The sequence below is a fragment of the Octopus bimaculoides genome, chromosome 11 (assembly GCF_046866305.1).
Source record: "Octopus bimaculoides isolate indiv1 chromosome 11, ASM4686630v1, whole genome shotgun sequence".
NCBI lineage: Eukaryota > Metazoa > Mollusca > Cephalopoda > Octopoda > Octopodidae > Octopus > Octopus bimaculoides.
Genome location: NC_142938.1, coordinates 45,225,844 through 45,246,452, shown reverse-complemented (window position 1 = coordinate 45,246,452; position 20,609 = coordinate 45,225,844). Strand labels below are relative to the sequence as shown.

The 20,609-nt window shown below is 34.5% G+C and overlaps 1 protein-coding gene and 1 non-coding gene across 2 annotated transcripts in view; one reads left to right on the top strand and one right to left on the bottom strand.

The window, feature by feature from the left end:
* Positions 1-20,609, bottom strand: part of LOC106879834 (DNA repair protein XRCC3) — a 198,497-nt gene that overhangs the window by 135,726 nt on the left and 42,162 nt on the right. The window lies entirely within an intron of this gene.
* Positions 3,345-3,451, top strand: LOC128249135 (U6 spliceosomal RNA). The gene has a single exon (XR_008265256.1). It is a non-coding gene; the product is annotated as a U6 spliceosomal RNA (small nuclear RNA).

Sequence of the window (20,609 nt, the reverse complement as noted above, 5' to 3'; positions counted from 1 at the left end):
TGGAGGGGGCTATACACGAGAAGAAGGGTACAAACTGGAAATTGCTGGAAGAACATGCCTACTAGGGTAATATTTCTATTGAAAAAATATCATTATATAAGAGAGAGAGAGTGAGAGAGAGAAAAGAGAGAGAGAGAGAGAGAGAGAGAGTTTCCATTTCCTTTGTCTACATATGTTCACTTGCTGTTTGTAAACAACAGCTTTGGTAATAGTGCCATTTGCTTGCAGTCCACTCTAAAAGCATGTCCAGGTTTCTTGGCATGTCTTGACATGTTGCATGATCTTTATAGACAAAAAACTTGTTCATGTTTGCTTCCAGTTGTTGTTTCCCTGTTTTTGTTTGTTTCCAGTTCTCCACATAGGCACATCGTGATTATAATTCCACTGAAAGGTAGCGAGCTGGCAAAATTGTTGAGCATGCCTGACAAAATGCTTAGCGGCATTTCATCAGTCTTTATGTTCTGAGTTCAAACTCTGCCAAGCGTTGATTTTGTCTTTCATCCTTTCAGGGTTGAAATAAATACCAGTTGAGTACTGGGGTTGATATTATTGACTAATCCTCTCCCACAAAATTTCAGGTTTTGTACCTATAGTAGAAAGAATTATTACTCCACTTAGAAACAAATAATGGTTGGCAATAGAAAGGACATCCATCCATAGAAAACTCTGCTCCAACATACTTTTGTCTGATTCATGCAAACATGGAAAAGTAGGCATTAAAATGATAATGATGATTTGAGGGAGACTGTCTTGTTTGAGCTGATGTTGATGAAAACAGTGATAGTGACGATAGTGGTGGTATTTCAATGCTTATTCACATATTTCTTTTTCAGTTTAAACCTCACATTTGTTTGCCTCTCTCCATACTCATCCCTTGCTTGCATCAATAAATTTACACTATTTCAAGATATTATTACATTTATAAAACTTAAATATACGACAAGAAATGAAAAACTAATCACAAAAAGAAAGTCTTAATTAAATTTCTGCAAAGATAAATCTTAATATTCCAAGTTACAAATGTGTGTGTGCTTTATGTACATAAACATACATAAAAATGAATATAGATTTTCTTCCATTTCACATGAATGTGATTGCACCTATGTTGAAAGGTACATGAATGCAGCTGCTAGTTAACTAAACAATGTAGTTTGTTAATAATAAATAATGTATGATATCGTGGTAGTGTGTAACATCTTTGAATGAACACAACATCCCTTCCACACACACATTCTCTCTCTCTAATGACAGATGATGGCTCAAAATAATGGTATTTGATTTTCTTTTCTTTGGCTCTTTTGATGGAATCACTCTTGTTTTTCAGCTGAAAACTATGTCATTAAGGTGAGATAAATAGCTTTAAGCTATTTTGAGAACTGTAAACCAATAATAATTGAGATATTGATTTTAATGTCAAAATTAACTCAGCAAGTAAGGATCTTTGTATAGTTTAGAAGCAGGTGGTTTAATCTGAAATTCTCAGCTTCTTCACAACACATCAAAAGTGTTACAATGCATCTTTCTGAGAACAATAGCCAAGGCTTTCATGCTAGACCGATTATCTAGTACTCAACTTATAAAGACAATAAAGCACTGAGAAAGTTTAACTAATGAAGCCAAAAGAGATATAAGGTCATATGAAAGAATCAGCCATTGTTTGCAGTCATTTCATTTGTTCCAAATTTGTAAACTTATCAAGGTGAAAATAGAAAATAGAAAATAAGTGGAATAACGATTTGTTTTTCACAGTGGCACACGGCCATAAACTTATAAAGGTGAGACATATAGTTGATTGAAATGACACCAGCACATGACTAGTATTTTTTTTTATATTGATCATGGGGAGATGAAAGGCAAATTAAACTGATAGGATTTCAATATAGGAGATAAAGCAATACAACTAAATAAATATTGATTTCTAACACTGTATAAAGCTACAAGTTTTGGGAGAATTAAACTGATCCCCCAGCACTTAACTTACACTATGTTTTATCTCATCATGAAATACAAGTCAAATTTAAATTAATTGTATTTTTTATTGAAGAATGTGGTATGTGGAAAAGTATGCTTTAATATAAAGAAGCAACAAATAGAATTGTTGCAGAGGCTGCAGAGAGTTTAGAGGACATTCTTTGAAATGTAGATGATGTAGTTATATGATGGTGTACACAGAAGGAACTTGGCTCTTGACTTCATGTGATGCTGAAGAAATTGAGAATGCAGGAATAATTCTAAACTTAGGGGAATATAAGTGGGAGGTTAATTTCCTGGGTCACATCATTTCAAATAAACAAGTAAAGTCAGACTCAAGTAAAACCACAACAATAAGTAAGAGATATGCAGGAGCCCCCCAATGTAAGTTAGCCATGTAGCTTCCTGGGAATGATATATCAGGAAAGTTAAGTTAGCAGAAAAGGTGAAACTCCTAAGAGACTTGCTGCATATGAAAAATCACTGGCTCTGGAGAGCCAACCAAACCCAAATCATGAATAGTTTGGAGATGTTAAGTGTCAGCAGATACATCCAGTTTCAGACTGGGAGTGTTTATTTTCAACAGAAACAGAATGAGGAATGGAGGCCTGTCAATTATGCTTCCAGATCTCTTACATCAGTTGGGCAGAGATATGGTCATATCAAAAAAGAGGTACTGGTGTTGACATGGACCAGTGAAAAGTTCAGAATCTTTTTGATAGGCCACACTTTTAGTTAGTGACAGTTATAAGCCACTGCTAAGTCTCTTGGGGAATCACACTGGGTGATGTCTTAGAGAAATCACATTATAGTTGGTCATATCTATTGATATGTGTTTGCGACTAAGTGACATGCGATGACGATTCACTCCTGAACTGAAATAGGCTCCCAGCCTCTGTATCACGAATGGTTATGTGGACCACTCTTAATGAAAGTCAGAGCTTCCTTCGACCACTACATAAAGAGTATTAAGAAGAAATGTTATTTAGATATACTTTTATTTTAGTTGTTTACACTATTTTATGTTTGTTTATACTCTTATACATTCAAAGTTCACAAATTTCCTTATTTAAATTATGAATCACATTCCTTTCAATAATACCAATATGATTACAAAATGTCTTTGGAGATGACATTTTCTGTTTGGTCGACACTAATTTTCAAATTACTGGAGTCCATTGCTCTACTCAGAGCGACATATGACTGGCCGTGTGTAAACATTGGAGTGGGTAAAAATACACCTACATGATCTAAAGTCTGCCAGTAATAATAGTGAAGGAAAGACAGAATGATGTTAACAGTTTGTTTTGTGTGACGATATTCTGTGTGATAATATTTTGTGTGATAGTATTGTTTTGTGTGATAATATGAAAGTACTAGCTTTGGCTGTACATATACTAGAATTAGAATGATACAGAGGACATTAGCATCGCCCCTGTGCAAGAATAACATGTAAATTCATGAAGCATTCCATATTTTTCTTGATGTAGTGAGCTGGCAGAATTGTTAGTATGCAGGGCAAAATGCTTAGTGGCATTTCATCTGTCTGTACATTCTCAGTTCAAATTCTGTCAAGGTTGACTTTGCTTTTCATCCTTTGAGGGTTGATAAAATAAGTACCAGTTTAGCACTGGGGTCGATGTAACCAACTTAGCCCCTTCCTCAAGACTGCTGGTCTTGTGCCAAAATTTGAAACCAATATTCAACATGAAGAGGGAATACATACTATAGCATAATAGACCTGGTAAAAAAAACAAAACAATAAAAAAAACATTGCAATGCCAGCAAACATAATTGTACATCAACTTACAGCTAAAAGACTCAACTTGAACTCTTGCTTTTTCTTGACTATGTAAAGAAGGTATTTAAGAGTATAATTCAAGTGATTGTCAACATTATCATCATCATTATCTGATCATAGTTATTATCTAAATTTGATATCAGGTTAAGTATTCTTGGAACTATACTGTGACTTACTCTCTCTCTCTCTCTCACACACACACACACACACATTATGTACAGAATGACTGAGGAAATATGTCTAGGGGTGCCTACTGCTTGAAAATACAATAGAGAGGTAGGCAACAGCAGATATAGTGTAAGTAAGCCAAGCAATTTGAATTAAAATTACATTAAGTGATGACAACAGTCATTAACTAATGACAAATTCTGGTTAAGAAAGGCAAAGGAGACAACCTAAAATTTTGATTAATGAATGAAAATTATAATTAACCTTGGTAGGTAGTGAGGAGTGAGTTTAATATGAGGTGGTATCAAAAAGTTCCTGTACTAGTTCTGTAGTGCGCCAACAGATGGCAGTGCATGGTTGTGCATGCAGTGAGTGACCTTCATGAGGCAGTGTGCTGAGCGACATCATTGTGTTTACTTCACAAGTTGTGAAACTTTTGTTTATGTGTAGTCTGTGATTTTGTCATGGACAGGAATAAAGAGCTAACATGAAATTTTGCATTAAACTTGGGAAGTTAGCTACAGAGACATTGAGCATACTTCAGCAAACTTACTGTGACAAGGCGTACACAATGTTTTGAGTAGCATGGGCACTTCAAAAGCAGAAGAATGTCCTTGGAAGACCTGCCATGAGCATCACCCCCAGAAATATGGTATTGTGCATTAAGAATTTGTCCCCCAGAGCCAAACCATTAATTGAGAGTTCTACTGCAATGTTTTGAAGTGTTTGAGGGAGGACATTTGGTGGAAGTGACTAGATCTGTGGAGCATGAAGAATTGGATTCTTCATGATGACAATGCACTCTGTTACCAAGCTCTCTTCACTCATGAGTTTCTTGCCAAAAACAACATAGTATCACTTCTGTACTCACCTTATTCACCAGATTTAGCACTTGTGAATTTCCATCTCTTCTCCAAGATGAAAATACAGCTCAAAAGGTGCCATTTTAACACTGTTGTCGAGATTCAGAGTGAATCACAGGTCCTCACTTATGGAAAACAACTTCCAGGCCAGATTCCAAAAGTGACAGGGATGCTGGGATCAGTGTATTACTGCACAAAACGAATGTTTTGAAGATGACATCAAAACTTAGGTAAATAAGTTATTTTTTTATTAAACATAAATAGTCTGGGAACCTTTTGATACCACCTCATAGTTAGCAATATGAAGGTGGTAAGCTGGCAGAAGCATTAGCACAACAGGAAAAATGCTTAGCAGCATTTCATTCATTTGTCTCTTCATTCTGAGCTCAAATTCTGCCAAGGTTAACATTGCATTTCACCCTTTCTAGATTGATAAAATAAGTACCTGCTGAACAACGCACTATATATTTGGTCTTTACTTCAGCTTTATTATTATTATTATTTTAGTTTCTTTGTCAAAGCTCTTTCATCATACATCCTGTGAGCTCTTCAGTGACTCTCTATCCCACATGTCTCCTCTTGTCCTGTTTATTCCATTTTGTCTTTCTGTGGTATACCACATTGGATAGTGAGTCACCAAAGAGGTCACAGGATGTGTGACAAAAGAGCTTTGACAAAGGAACTAAAATAATAATAATAAACCTGAAGTGAAGACCAAATATAACAAATACATGAACATATATATATCATTTATCCAAAGCTAATTATTTACTACATTGAGTTTTCTACACTTTGCAATTCATGAAGCCAAATAGATAGGTAGTTACACTGTATAGTTAATATAAACTATCTAGACAAGCAAAAGCAATATAACCACCATTAGTATGGTTACTGAGGAATCAAAAGAGTTTAATGTACCAGATGTGCTAGAATTGTTAAGAGTTCACACTACCATTTCACCAAAGACCATTAACTGATTGCATGGCTGGCTAGAAACAGTCCATAAATTTTTAATCTATGTAATACGGGTAATGCTATGAGGTAAAGAAATATTATGATGAAGCTGCAGGAAAGTATGATGATATATGTCAGTGACACGTAAGCACTAAATACACTAAATGCATGAAGCTTTATAACAAAAGTAGAGAAATTAATTTATCATCATATTTGAGTTGTAATATTTAAACAACAAACATTTCCCCTTGGCAACGTTGGTAGAGCTTCTAGTCATGTAGCACTAGTTTGGGATTTAATATATTGTGGTACTGGGTATACAGGAGGTGAAGCATTTATGTGTTATAATATTGCTTTAATCTATTTCAGGAGAAATGTCATATGCCACCATGTAAATGTTGTAACCTCATGCAATGTGGATAGACTGTGCATGTGAAATGGAATGATGGTATGATTTGCTTGATGGAACATACATGTAGTAGTCATGACACAAAGACTTGGAAAATAGTAAAGATTGACAAGTGAATATTAACTAAGCCTTAGAGTTAAGATAAGAACATAGCATACATACATTCTGCATAGCAAAATTATTTAATCCATACTGGTATAGTAAAACAATTGTCAGATAATGGGGATGTAGTTATTGATGATGATGATGATGATGATGATGATGATGATGATGATGATGATGATGATGATGGTGGTGGTGGTAATAACGACGATGGTGGTGGCGGCAGCGATGATGACCGTGATACTGACGACAAGGAAGAAAAATTAACATTCAAGCAATGGGTAACAATAATTTCTGATGCAGTATTTCATCCTCAGATCGATGAGAGGTAAAGAGTTGAAGCAAAGACTAACTACAATAAAATACTCTACCATTGTTCTTGAAAACTATCAACGAAAACAATAACAAAACTCAGATATTGAAGACAGAAAGAGGATAAGTATCTTATCAATTCATGGGAACATTTTGTAGCATTGGTATAACATTCCAAAAATCACTTGGTGAAACAAACAAAACAGAAGGAAATAACAATTTCATTGTATCTTTTAGATTTATCTAAAACATTTCCTTTTAACAGTAGATAAGACGATTTCAAAATACACAACAAAACATCATGTTGATATGTGTGCTGTGTATGAATGTTTGACTATGTATACACACACACATATATATAGTGAGTGTGTGTGTGTGTGTGTGTGTGTGTGTGTGTGTGTGTATGTATATATATATATAAATATACACACACACACACGTTTATATATATACATGTTATATATATATATATATATATCTACATATGTTTTGATATATGTCTATATATATCTAGGTGTTTATATATATATATATATATATATATATATATATAAATATAATAATACAAATGATATATGAGCATATGCATGTATACATACATATATGTACATACCTACATCTACATGTATATATAGATGCATATCCGGGTACAGGACGTCAAAAAACGTGGACAATAAAGGAATGGGAACATAAACAAAGCACTAAAAATGGACTTTTTTTACAGACAACAGAATGAACACAAAGGAAAACAGACAAGTCACTTATGGAACTTTTCCTTCATCAGCTGTCTCTATTCTAAACTAGGCGTTTCGTTTATATATATATATATATATATATATAAAAACATATCATCATCATCATCATCATCATTTAACATCCATCTTCCATGCTAGCATGGATCGAACAGTTTGACAGGAGGTAGTAAGCGAGAGGACTGCACCAAGCTCCACTGTTAATTTTGACATAGTTTTTACAGCTGGATGTCGTCCTTCCTAATACCAACCACTTTACAGAGTGGAAGCTGAAAGCATCTATGGAATTCGTTGAAGTGAATTTTCCACAGCTGGATGCGCTTCCTGTCACCAATCCTCACCTGTAACACACACACGTACACATGCACACACACATAATTAATGTAAGTAGCAGTAAGCAATGTATACCATAAAGGAAAACTATAACCGTCATTAAATATGACTGCGGGTGTTAGAAACACCTACATAGCTAGAAATAAGAGCTAAACACTCTAATGCTGCAGTCAAAGCACATAATTGTATACATACATGCTGACAGGGACTAATTGCTCAAAAAGCAATGGTCAAGATATCTTCCAAGCTTCTGTGAGTTTCCGTCTGCCAAATCCACTCATAAGGCATGGGTTGGCCTGGGTCTGCAGTAGATGACACTTGCCTAAGGTGTCATAAAATGGGACTGAGCCTGAAATCATCTGGTTGGAAAGCAAACTTCTTACCACACAGCCATGCCTGCACCTCACACCCACATATAAATAAATATTTATGTATGAATTACATATCTATGTATATCTATATATTTTATTCATATGTAATGCAAGCAGGATCAGATTATTATCCAAAGCATGATTTAATCTAACAGGCGTTTTGGTCAACTTTACATCACCACTGGTTTGAGAAGAAATTATTAATAATAGCTTACATTGCTTTTGCTGCACTTTGACATTGATTGTTTCCCATAATGTATCAGAAAGATCTGTTTTGAAGTTCATGAGAAAGAATTTGGACATGTGTCAGCATGTTAAAAAATAAGTTTGTTTCTTTTGTTTAATATTAGAGTAAGGCAAGGTGGTGAGCTGGCAGAATTGTTAGAACGTTGGGCAAAATGTTCAGCAGCATTTCAGCCATCTTTACATTCTAAAATTCCGACAGGGCCAACTTTGTCTTTCATCCCTTTCATGGGTCAATAAAACAAGCACCAGTTGAGTGCTGGGGTTGATATAATCAACTTAGCCCTTCCCCAAAACTGCTGGTCTTGTGCTAAAATTTGAAACCAGTATTAGAATAGAGTAGCAATGTAACAAGTTGACAGAATTGATAGTGCATCAGACAAAATGCTTAGCAGCATTTTTCCCAACTATATTCTGAGTTCAAATGCCCCCAGGGTTGACTTTACCTTTCATCCTCTTGGGGTCGATAAAATAAGTACCAGTTGAACACTGGAGTCGATGTAATTGACTTGTCCCACCACAAAATTATTGCCTTGTGCCAATATTAGAGTAAAGTGGTGAATAATATGTAAACTTACTCTGAAATTAGTCAAAATATTTGGAATCGTTTCTAAATGCTGGGGCTTTATCTTATATTTTGTAATGTTAATTTATCCATTATTGCTCGATTTCAAAATATATTTTTTGACAGTCCTGTGTCATACTCCATCTATCAGTGATAAAATAAGCTGGTGCAGGCAACATTCTGAAGAGTTTTATGTTGATATTTTGCCCATTGATGTATTGTTATTGGAGGAGTTACTGGTATGGAGTACTGTGCTTCCCTCAAAGCATTTTCTTTTTAGTAGGCAAAGTTATGTTTTGGCTATTGATTATCTGCTCCTTCCATTTTGCATTTGACATATTTCATGCTTTTCATACAACGATAACTCATTTTTATGTTGTTCTTGTTGAACAGCTGATAAAATTTGTAGCTCTTGAGGGAATGTTTTCTAGTTTACTCAATCAGTTTGATTTTTTTATTCTTTTACTTGTTTCAGTCATTTGACTGTGGCTATGCTGGAGCACTGCCTTTAGTCGAACAAATTGACCCCAGAACTTATTCTTTGTAAGCCTAGTACTTGTTCTATCGATCTCTCTTGCTGAACTGCTAAGTAATGGGAACTTAAACACACCAACATCGGTTGTCAAGCAATGGTGGGAGGTGGACAGACACAGACACACAAACATATACATACATATATATAATATATATATACACACACACACACACATATATATATATATATATATATATATATATATATATACGGTGTCCAATCAATTTGTACCCAGGTCAATTCGTTGAGATCATAGGAAAAATGGAAGAACGAATATCTGAATAAAAAAAAAAAACGTTTATTTTTAAGGTTTGCTGTATTACATATTTATTTTTTCTTAAAATTTAAGATTGTGTGCAATTGCTTTCAGAAAAAGAATTTTTTGGCTTCGATCATATTTTACCATGACATTTTTTATACGCAGGTTCATATCTCTGTATTTTTACTATTGGCTTGGTTCTTCTCCTTGCATAAACTTCTGCAATTTGGTACTGGCAAACCTTCCCTCACATTTAATTACATCAATAAGTTACCAAATATTTGGATGACTAATACTCACTGTGTTTTTCAGTGCGCTGTAGCAGGCTTCTAAACTATTTGTCAATCAGACAGCCACTGTCACTAGCTATGCCAATGATACAAAATTATCACAGGCAATAAAAAAAACTAAGATGATGTCACAAACTTACAACGGGACCTAAACTCAATATACAAGTGGGCTGAAATAAATAACATGCAGCTTAATGCTGGAGAATTTCAAGTACTGCACTATCAACTCACAAATACAGTACAATCTACATTTACAGGACCCCAAGGCACTACAATCCCATAGTCACAGGCAGTGAAAGACTTGGGGATCAGTATGTGCAATGATGCATCATTTCATATGCATATAAGCAAGATGGCAGCAAAGTGCAGACAACTGGCAGGATGGATACTGAGGTCCTTCAAGACAAGAGACCAAGAAACTGTGATGACCCTGTGGAGAACCTTTGTTCTCAGCTGCCTGAACTACTGCTCCCAGTTATGGTCACCGCATAGTGCCAAACTAACAGCGGAGCTTGAAGCAGTCCAACACCACTACACTAAAAAGATTGAAACTGTGCAGTGGATGAGCTATAGAGATAGGCTAATAAAACTACAGCTTTACTCCCTGGAGCGAAGGCATGAGAGATATGCAATAATGTTCATATAGAAAACCCTAGAAGGGCTAGTACCTAACTTTGGTATTGAGTGTTATACAAATGCCAGAACTGGCCGCCATTGTATTGTACCAAAGGTACCATCCACTCCATCTAAATTCAGGACCAGGTACTGCAATAGTCTATGGTTCAAAGGCCCACAGCTCTTCAATGTTCTGCCACAAAAATTAAGAAATTTGCATAAGGTGGGAGTAGATGTCTTCAAAATGGAACTAGACATCCTCCTTTCCACCGGATGGACCAACAGCTGGGACAAAGGCACATACAGGAGTAGTGATGTGAAACACCCAGACTCAGGAAGTCAGAGAGACATGGTTGTGCTCCAGCAAGACCACAGCCGCAAGGCTGAAATGAGTAAAAGAATAAAAATGTATATATATATATATATATATATATATATTAGGCGCAGGAGTGGCTGTGTGGTAAGTAGCTTGCTTAACAACCACATGGTTTCAGGTTCAGTCCCACTGTATGGCACCTTGTGAGTGGATTTGGTAGATGGAAACTGAAAAGAAGCTTGCCATATATATGTATATGTATATATATGTGTGTGTTTGTGTGTCTGTGTTTGTCCCCCCAACATTGCTTGACAACCGATGCTGGTGTGTTTACATCCCCGTAACTTAGCGGTTCGGCAAAAGAGACTGATAGAATAAGTACTAGGCTTACAGAAAATAAGTCCTGGGGTCGATTTGCTTGACTAAAGGCGGTGCTCCAGCATGGCCACGATCAAATGACTGAAACAAGTAAAAGAGTAAAAGAGATATATATATATATAAATATACTTATATACACATACGAATACATATGTATATATACATATATATTAATAGTAATGATAAGACAACAAAAGAATGAAAGAGACTTCAATATTGTGTAAATAAAGGAATTTCTCTGTAATATAATATGTGACAATCTCCTCCAGCTGGCTATTGACGATGGGAAGGGTGACTTCCCTTTGCAAATACCGACAGGGCACAGAAAGTGTGTCAATAACCAGCTGGAGGAGATGTTCGCCTGGGGCTAAAAGCAATAGTAGCATTCACCCTTAGGGTCTAGCCACATTTAAGTGGCAAATATACTTCACGTCGTGCAGTTACTGTTTATACCTCGTTCAGAGATTTAACATTGCTTGTTTACACTTTTTCGAGATCAGTGAATTTTCGTCACTGGGAAAAGTATATATGTATTTGCATTGGGAGCCCTTCGCATCAAAGATCGGTGATTGTCATACGCTGACGAAGGGTAAATACCCAGAAACTCGAGTCCGTGCGTATCACGTCAGATCGACGATGGGAAGGATGACTTCCCTTTGCAAATACCGACAGGGCACAGAAAGTGTGTCAATAGCCAACTGGAGGAGATGTTCTCCTGGGGCTAAAAGCAACAGTAGCATTCACCCTTAGGGTCTAGCCACATTTAAGTGGCAAATATACTTCACATATATATATACATATATATAAATATATATATATACATATATATATATATTTTTATATATATACATATATATACATATATATATATATATATATATATATATATATATATACACATATATATATGTATATACATATATACTTATATATAAATATATATATATACACATATATATATATATACACACACACACACACACACCTATATATATATATATATATATATATATACACACACACACATATATCTCCTATCATATACCGTACCATCAAATAATGGATATAAAACAATATAATGGTGCCACTCCTCCCATTAGGAGAACATTCCTATAAATACAAATTGATACAAAATCATACTTTGGCACTAACATGTATCCCGACCGGCAAGAATAACATTTTAACCTCTATCTACACATTCAAATTTTGAATTTGATTGTTTGGCCATTGATATATTAATAACTAATGAATAAGTGTGTATGATATATCCTTCGTAATGTATTATTACATTCCTTTTTAATTATTTAATTTTCACAATCATATCCGGCATTTTACTCTGGTTTGAAGTATTGGTCTTTTCTCATTAACTTTGTGCATTCAGAATTTTCATAACCAGACACATTTAAATGCTAAAATAATTAAATTTAAATGCCAAAACAATTTTTACTGTTATTAATTGACATAACACTTTAGTTTATATTTTGGGATGGAAGTTAATCACTGTATTCTTTGAAAGGTACCTAACTTTCAAAGATTTGAGTTCAGCACTAAAATGTTATGAAAAACTTCTGTAAACTGTTGAGAGCAGTGCTCTTCCTACCAACAGTTTACAGTTCAGCTATTGTAATTGTTCATTATTAGTAATGGAAGCAGAATGTGTTTAAAATAGCAATCTATATATCATACTTAATGATATATCTACTTTAAGTATGATATATAAAATGTTATACTGTAATTGTGTTTTTAGCCCACAGGTCAATCAGACAAAAGCATTCCAATCATGGCCATTTCCTGTTTTGTATGTCTAAGAATGCACTGTCTCTTCTTCCATTTTCAAGACAGTAAGGTATGGTTTGAGAAAGAAAAAAGTAGCTGCTAATTCTAACAGCTCAAGCTTCTACATAGCAGTTCCGTTGTTGATTCATGTACAACATCGTATAACTGACAAGAGCTCTAGAGTCTTTTAATGCTTATTTCAATTTTATGGCACAGCCTGCTGTGCAGTGATGTTACTATGGCAGGTCATAATATGCCTCTCAACTACTTAGTGGTGTAAGTCCCAATAATCTTGATGAAAAAAAACGAAAAAAAAAAACAATCACATGACTTGTACAGGAAAATATTTATGCAGTTGAACTGATATCCTTTCACCCTTTCCATGCATTTACCACTTCACTTCACAGTGGCAGAGTTAACGATTTTTCTTCAGTTCATTAAAGCAAGGAAAATAGGATCATAATATACTTCACCAGTAAATGCAGTACAATAACTACAATAGCGTTTGAACTCTTGATATTGTTGTCAAGTAGTACCATCTGTCACCAATGTGTAACTAACCTGAATAAATCCAAAACTGCTATTGATCAGGTGAACTGAATGTTGTCCATGCCATTGGGATAAAAAGTGCTCTACTAATCCTACTGCTAAGTACGGCAGCAATGTTCTATAACACATTAAGATCCTATTAATGATTTTTTTCTTTGTGCACAGGTTCAAAGAGATGCTTAGGACTGGAGATAAGATTATTAGTTTATTCCAGGAAAACTGAAGTAAAGTACAATAAACTGTTCTACCTGAAAACACAACAAAATGCCAGCAGCTGATTTGAACTTATGAGCTATAAGCAGATAGCTGAACACCCAAACCACTTTGCCAACTGGCCTCTATTGCCACAAACAGTTGCAAATTTCAACATTTCATGTAAAATTCCCCATATTTACAGAACTACCTAGTTGATTTATGTCAATTTTTTAACCCTTTTCCAAACTTGATTATTGTTGTTAATATTGAGATCTATTTTCACTAATGAATGAAAAATATATAGATAGATAAACTGCAGATACAAAACATCTAGATGCTCGCTACTCTCTTTTTTTAACTTGGAGACATCCTTTTATATTCATGCAAATGTAAAAACAGTATGAACACACAGGAGAGGTTTGGAAAAGTTATTAGATACGATCAAATAATATGATTGGTGATAGGAAAGGCAGGAGTGCTGTATATGAGACTACTAAATACCCAAGTAAGGACAGAAATTTTAACATCATGCTTGTGTGAGAAGACATAACATGTCAAAGCAAAACTGTCAATGAAGAACTACTTTCTTATGAAATATGATGTTATATCTTTATCATTTATCTTTTACATGCTTCAGTCATTGGACTGTGGCAATGCTGGAGCACTTGCCTTGAAGGGTTTAGTTTAACAAACCCCCTTCAGGCTTTTTTTATTTTAAAGCTTGATATTTATTCTAATGGTCTCTTTTGCTGAACTGTAAGTTACTGGGATGTAAACAAGCTAACTCCAGTTCTCAGGCTGTAATGAGGGACAAACATAAACACCATACATACACATACATACACTCACATGGCTTGGCTGGCCTGCAGCTAGAGTAGAAGACACTTGTCCAAGGTGCCACACAGTGGGAATGATGCTAGAACCATGTGATTGGGAAGCAAACTTCTTACTACATAGCCATACCTGTGCTTATAGATGATATTTTATAGGAAAGTAGTAGTTTACTGACAGCTATCAATATACAATGATATTATTTACAGGAAGGACCACCTTCATATGAGCTTAAAAATATCACTGGTTTAGAATTTATTCACACTAACATAAAAGATAATGAAATATAGAATACTGGAATAAGGAATATTCCTCATAAAACTCTCAATATAGTTCATCCAAGACTGAAAATAGAACAAATAATCCAAAATCAGTGAAAATATGAACATTTAAGGACAATTGTTTCAAAACCTGCAGATTTTTACATCATGGTTATAGTGTCACAATTCCATTTATTGATACAGCTAGTTATATTACCATATGTGTACAGAATAAATGGAAGAGACTGAAGTTTCTGGGCAAAGAAAAAAAAAAATTCAAAAACGAGCAGCAAATTTGGTCTGCAAGCACAGTAGAAATATGTAAAAGTTTTCTAAAGTACAGCTTACAGCAAATAACTCCACAGACTGACTCGAACTATAATGAGAAAATTTGGTTAAATATAATTAAAAGAACATACTTATACTTAGAGCTTTTAACTCTCCAATATCTAAAGCATAGTTTTTGAGTTTGCTCATAACTAAGGTGTGTGGTAGTTGCAGATGGAATTGTAAATTGGCCATAGTGAAACAACAATGTAGGAATGATTAGCCTCACATTCCATTTGTAATTAATTAATTAATTAATTAATTAAAAAACACACATACATAAGCTCCATCTATTTCTGGTTCAATCTCTTTCTTTTATGCTCTCACTCTCTTAATTATTCATCTAATCTTTGCCTTACTTTCTCCTTATTTCCAATTTCTCTCTATCATTCTCTTCTGTTATACCCTACTCCCAATATTTCTTTTTGTATTTCCATTTTCCTTACTTCAGCCTTTCTTCCTTATACTGTCTGTTTTTCTGTTTTCCTTCCCCTCTTCTTTCTACCAGTCTGCTATCAGATAGTATTTTCTGACAGATATCATATAGTATTTTCTTCTCCCTCAATTTTCCAAGATAACTTGTTGTTCTTGCAGTTGCTGCTGCTGTTGCTTTACTTTTTAGTAGAGAATGATGCAAACAGAGAACCTAATGAAAAGTGATACAACTCAAACAAGAAAATAGCCATAACAACAACAAAAATAAAGTAAAAAATACACAAACCAAAAACAAAATAGCAATGTAAAAAAGAGATTAGAGCAAAAATGACTTATCAGAGGGAAAATTCTTTACCATTCAGAATACAGTCAGAATTTGAAGATTAATGAATTAGAAATAGAAGAAAAAAAGAACGAAAGAGAAAAGAAAAATAGAGAGAAAGAAGGAGAAAGGCGGAAGAAAGATAAAATCTTTTTTAAATGGGGACATAAAAAAAAAAATGAAGGAAATAGAATGAAAAAGAGAAAGGAAAAGAGAGAAATGAAGATAAACATTTAAGAAATTGAAAGTAAAAGGATGGGGAGAAAAATGATACAAGGAAGGATAAACAGAAAGGAAACACAAGGAAATAAAGAGGAATGCAAATAAGGAAAGGAAAATGAAAGAGAGAAAATCAGTAAACAAAAATGTTTCTTAAATAGGTACGAGAACTTCTGACAATGAAATTTTTTCCAAGAACCTTAGTTTCAGTAGTGAAATAAACTTGAAAAATATGTTCAATATACACCTGTAAATCTACTTTAGATCTCTATATATCTAACAAGTGTTGTATATAGTTCAACTAATACACACACACACACAGAGATTAAAACAGTTTGATTCAGACTCCTTGGTACTCTGAGTTTCAAGCATGGATATATATATATATATATATATTACAATTAAAAGGGTAAAGGATTATCAATTTATTAATAAATCAACAATTAATAATTTTTACCAAGCCCTTCGGTATGTAAGCACCATTATCGGTGTGGAACTTATTTAAAAGTTCTTATACATTTATAAACAAAATTAAGGGATCAGCAACAGATAGCAGTTACCCGCAACTCACATAGGCAAAACAAGAAGAAAAAATAATGAACTAAACTAGCCATAGTTAATCATAAACATGTTTCTGGTTTAGAAGGAAAAGCTCTTCATTACCTCATCGGTATGATATTGAGTTGCAGGTAACTGCTATCTGTTGGAGCTTCAGCATTTTTAGCTGCTATTTCTGAACTTCGGTATGTGGTGAAGCAACCTGTTGCTGATCCCTTAATTTTGTTTATATATATATATATATATATATATATATATATATATATATATATATATATATATATATATATATAAATTAATTAATGAGGGTAGAAATTGAAATTAATCAATTAAAGCCAGTAGTCTAGCATATAAAAAAATCCGAGGATTAAAATTATATTACATACAAAAATAAGAGGAATGACCAGCAAATGTGGATCCCTATATGCTAGAAATAGATGCCGAATCATGGTCATTCCTCTTATTTTTGTATATATATATATATATATATATATATATATATATACATTACTTAAAGATTACATGGGTTTAGAACACATCAACTTAGATGTTCAGAATCAGAGTGAAGAGCATTTAAAAGAAATTTAATATGGCTTCTAGGTGAAAGTATTTAGGCCTTCAGTGGGCATTTCAGGTCATGCGATTGTTTTACCCATCTTAGCATAATCAGTTCTTTCATCAAATACCTTATGTGGTAAAGAAGACAAGATGTTGGTGTCAGCCCTTCTTCTGCAGGGTGTGGCACTTCAACCCATTTAGTTACCGTGTGGGGAGTTAACCAATTTGGATGGTGTCAAGTTACATATAAGTGATCATTATGTCTACTGGGTATGATAGTGGGCTGTAATCTCCACATACATTAAGGATTATACACTACCATTGTGCATGGGCTTGCTAGTTCTGTGGTAATATATCTGGGTTATCAGTGACTAATGGTTTGAAATTCATTAACAGGACATGTTTGGTTGCAGCATTAGGATAGGTCAGTTTTCCTAGTGATGGGTACTACAGAGTGGTGGAAAATGTGCAATTTCTCATGGAGGCAGGGTTAGCAATTATGAATTCCAGATAAGGTAGGGTACCCTTTTAAGGATGCCCATGCAAAGTTGGGAAAGTTATTTTCATGATCTCATTTTCCAGATGAAGCGGTACATCTGAAAGAGTGCATGTGTTGCATGGATTTTCCCTTAAAGTTATTGGCCATCATGCCAATGTAGTGTCTCAGGATGCAACTACATAATATAATGATAACTCTATAGATGATACCCTTTGAGAAGCAGGATCCAATGGGCAGTTGGTAAGATGCTAACAGTTACAGACTGGAATGTAGGGTGAAGATTGTGTGAATGTAAGTTTGCTTCTCTTGTAGCAAGCAATATTGGAAATGATATAATTTAAACATGAGTAGTTAATCTTGATGTTATGGGAATTAAAGTTTATGATATCTATAAGTTCTTGGGAAATGTCTAATTAGAATTAGGAAGCCTCTAGCTATATTAGAAGCTTCTAGATTGAATAGAGGATTAAACTGGATTACCTTTCTCTTTCTAATTCTCCTTGAGTTTGGGAGTGGGAGATCCTTCATATCTACTAACTTATCAGTAAAGCCACACCTCACAAGCACCTTGTTATAATAAGGTGCAATCCTTTTCAATCTCTCTATCTCTCTCTCTTTCTTGGAGATTCTTCTTCTGAAACCAATGACTAAATTTCAAATTACAGATGAAGTATGCGCGAGTATCAACAATTTCCTCACTGGGTTTTCTGCAAGGGTAGTAATTGCCTGTCTTAAGATCTAAGATTACATCAAGGAAGTTAACCTTTGTTAAGTTGGTGGAGTTGGTAGTAACAGTTATGATTAGGCTGAATTCTTTGAAGATGTTTTTAAGATTCTTACTGAACTTATCCATAGCATAGCCATTCATGTAGCTTGACACTGTCATCATCCTTGAACAGGCTTGAACTACGAGAGCATGTATATTTTTTTTTATGGTATCCAAGATAAGTACTCAATGAAGTCAGTGACTTGGCCCTATCGTAGCTCCTCATGGATGACCTTACATTTTTTCCCAGTAGGAATCATCATTAAACAGAACAGTCTTAACATGATTTGATTAAATTGTGTCATTCCTTGATTTTAATAATTCCTACACAAGTAATAGACCTCCTTTACTTTCAGAAGGGCATCCAACTCCTAAAAATCATGCCAAAGTAAAATGACATACACAACAATAAAGTTGGCCTATTTTGCTCTGTAGTTGTGTATGCTAGATGACAAAGGACTGCAACAAGTTGTGAGATGGTGTGAGACTTGTCCAGCATGATAAAACAGACATAAAATTATGATGATGATGATGATGTTGCTGTGTGTGTGTGTTCATTCATTTTGCATTCATTTTTTTATGCTTGCATAGACAAATATATTATTTGAAGCATTGTTCTACAACCATATGCCCTTCCTGATGCAAACTCTTCACTGTTTTTCAAGTGAAGGATCATTTATTCCACCACAACAAGGCACAAAGTAACTCAATTTGTTGAAAGAGGAAACTGACAAGAGCATTGCCTAATGATCTGTTGTACAAGCAATAGCACATGGAAATAAAAAACAAACATATAGACACACACATGCATATATATATATATATATATATATATATATATACACACACAGAAATATATATATATATATATATATATATATATATATACAGGTGAGTGGAAAGTAACTAAGGATTAAAAATTGCTTATAGAATTTTTAGTATCATTGAAGTCATAACGAAATCATTTTTTAACAGATAACACTAATGGGGATTTCTTATTTTATTGTCTTATTTCTTATTTTCCAGATGGCTAATTACTTGACTGTTCAGGAGCGAGCTAAGATAGCAGCACACTATGAAGTGTGGAATTCCATTGTTTTGGTTCAGAGATGGTGGCATGCATGGAAAGGTAAGCATGCAACACAACATCCAGAGACAATAAAAAGTTGTCATGCAAAGCTGATGACTACAGACTCTATTAACGATGCAAGAAGTGGCCGTTCAACCACATCCCAATCAGCAGAGAACATGGCAACAGTGCAGGAAATGTTTAATCGCAGCCCGCAAAAATCAACACGTCAAGCAGCTCATGAAAGTGGACTAACAAGACACACAATACCTATGGTGTTGCCTAAAGGACTGAATCTTCATCCGTGGAAATCCCATTACATGCAGGAACTAAAACCTGAAGACTGTGACTGCAGAAGTCCAGCACTCCAGATCTCACTCCATGTGATCTTTATCTGTGGATTTACACAAAAGAGGAGGTGTACAAGACAAAACCTTGCACACTGGAGGACTTAGAGACATGGATTCAGGAGGTTCTCAATGATATCCTAGACAATGTCCTTCAGAAGGTTGTTTGTTCCATCCCTGGCCATTTGAGGAGACTGGTTGAGGCCACCGATACTTACATTGAAATATGAAGATTTACTTTCATTTTCCCATGTAATAAAGAACATGTATCATTTCTTTCAATAAATTTGTAAAAGGAATATAGATTTTACTACCAATTTTTAATGCCCACTTACTTTTCACCCACCCTGCTTTTAGCTTAGTTTTTCCTTGGGGCTGGCCATATGGAGCAATATCGAGAATATCCAAAATTGCAAGGATAATCTGGATCTCGACTGCGGAAAGAAAACTCCGAATGACCTGTCTGTGTTTTCTTTGTATCGTCTATCTGGATGTTTTGTCCCTTTCTTGTATCACCTAACTGTCTGGATGTTTTGCGTTCTTGTCCCATTCTGTATTTTATATATATATATATATATATATATATATATATATATATATATATATACATACATACATACATACATACATACATACATACATACATACATACATACATACA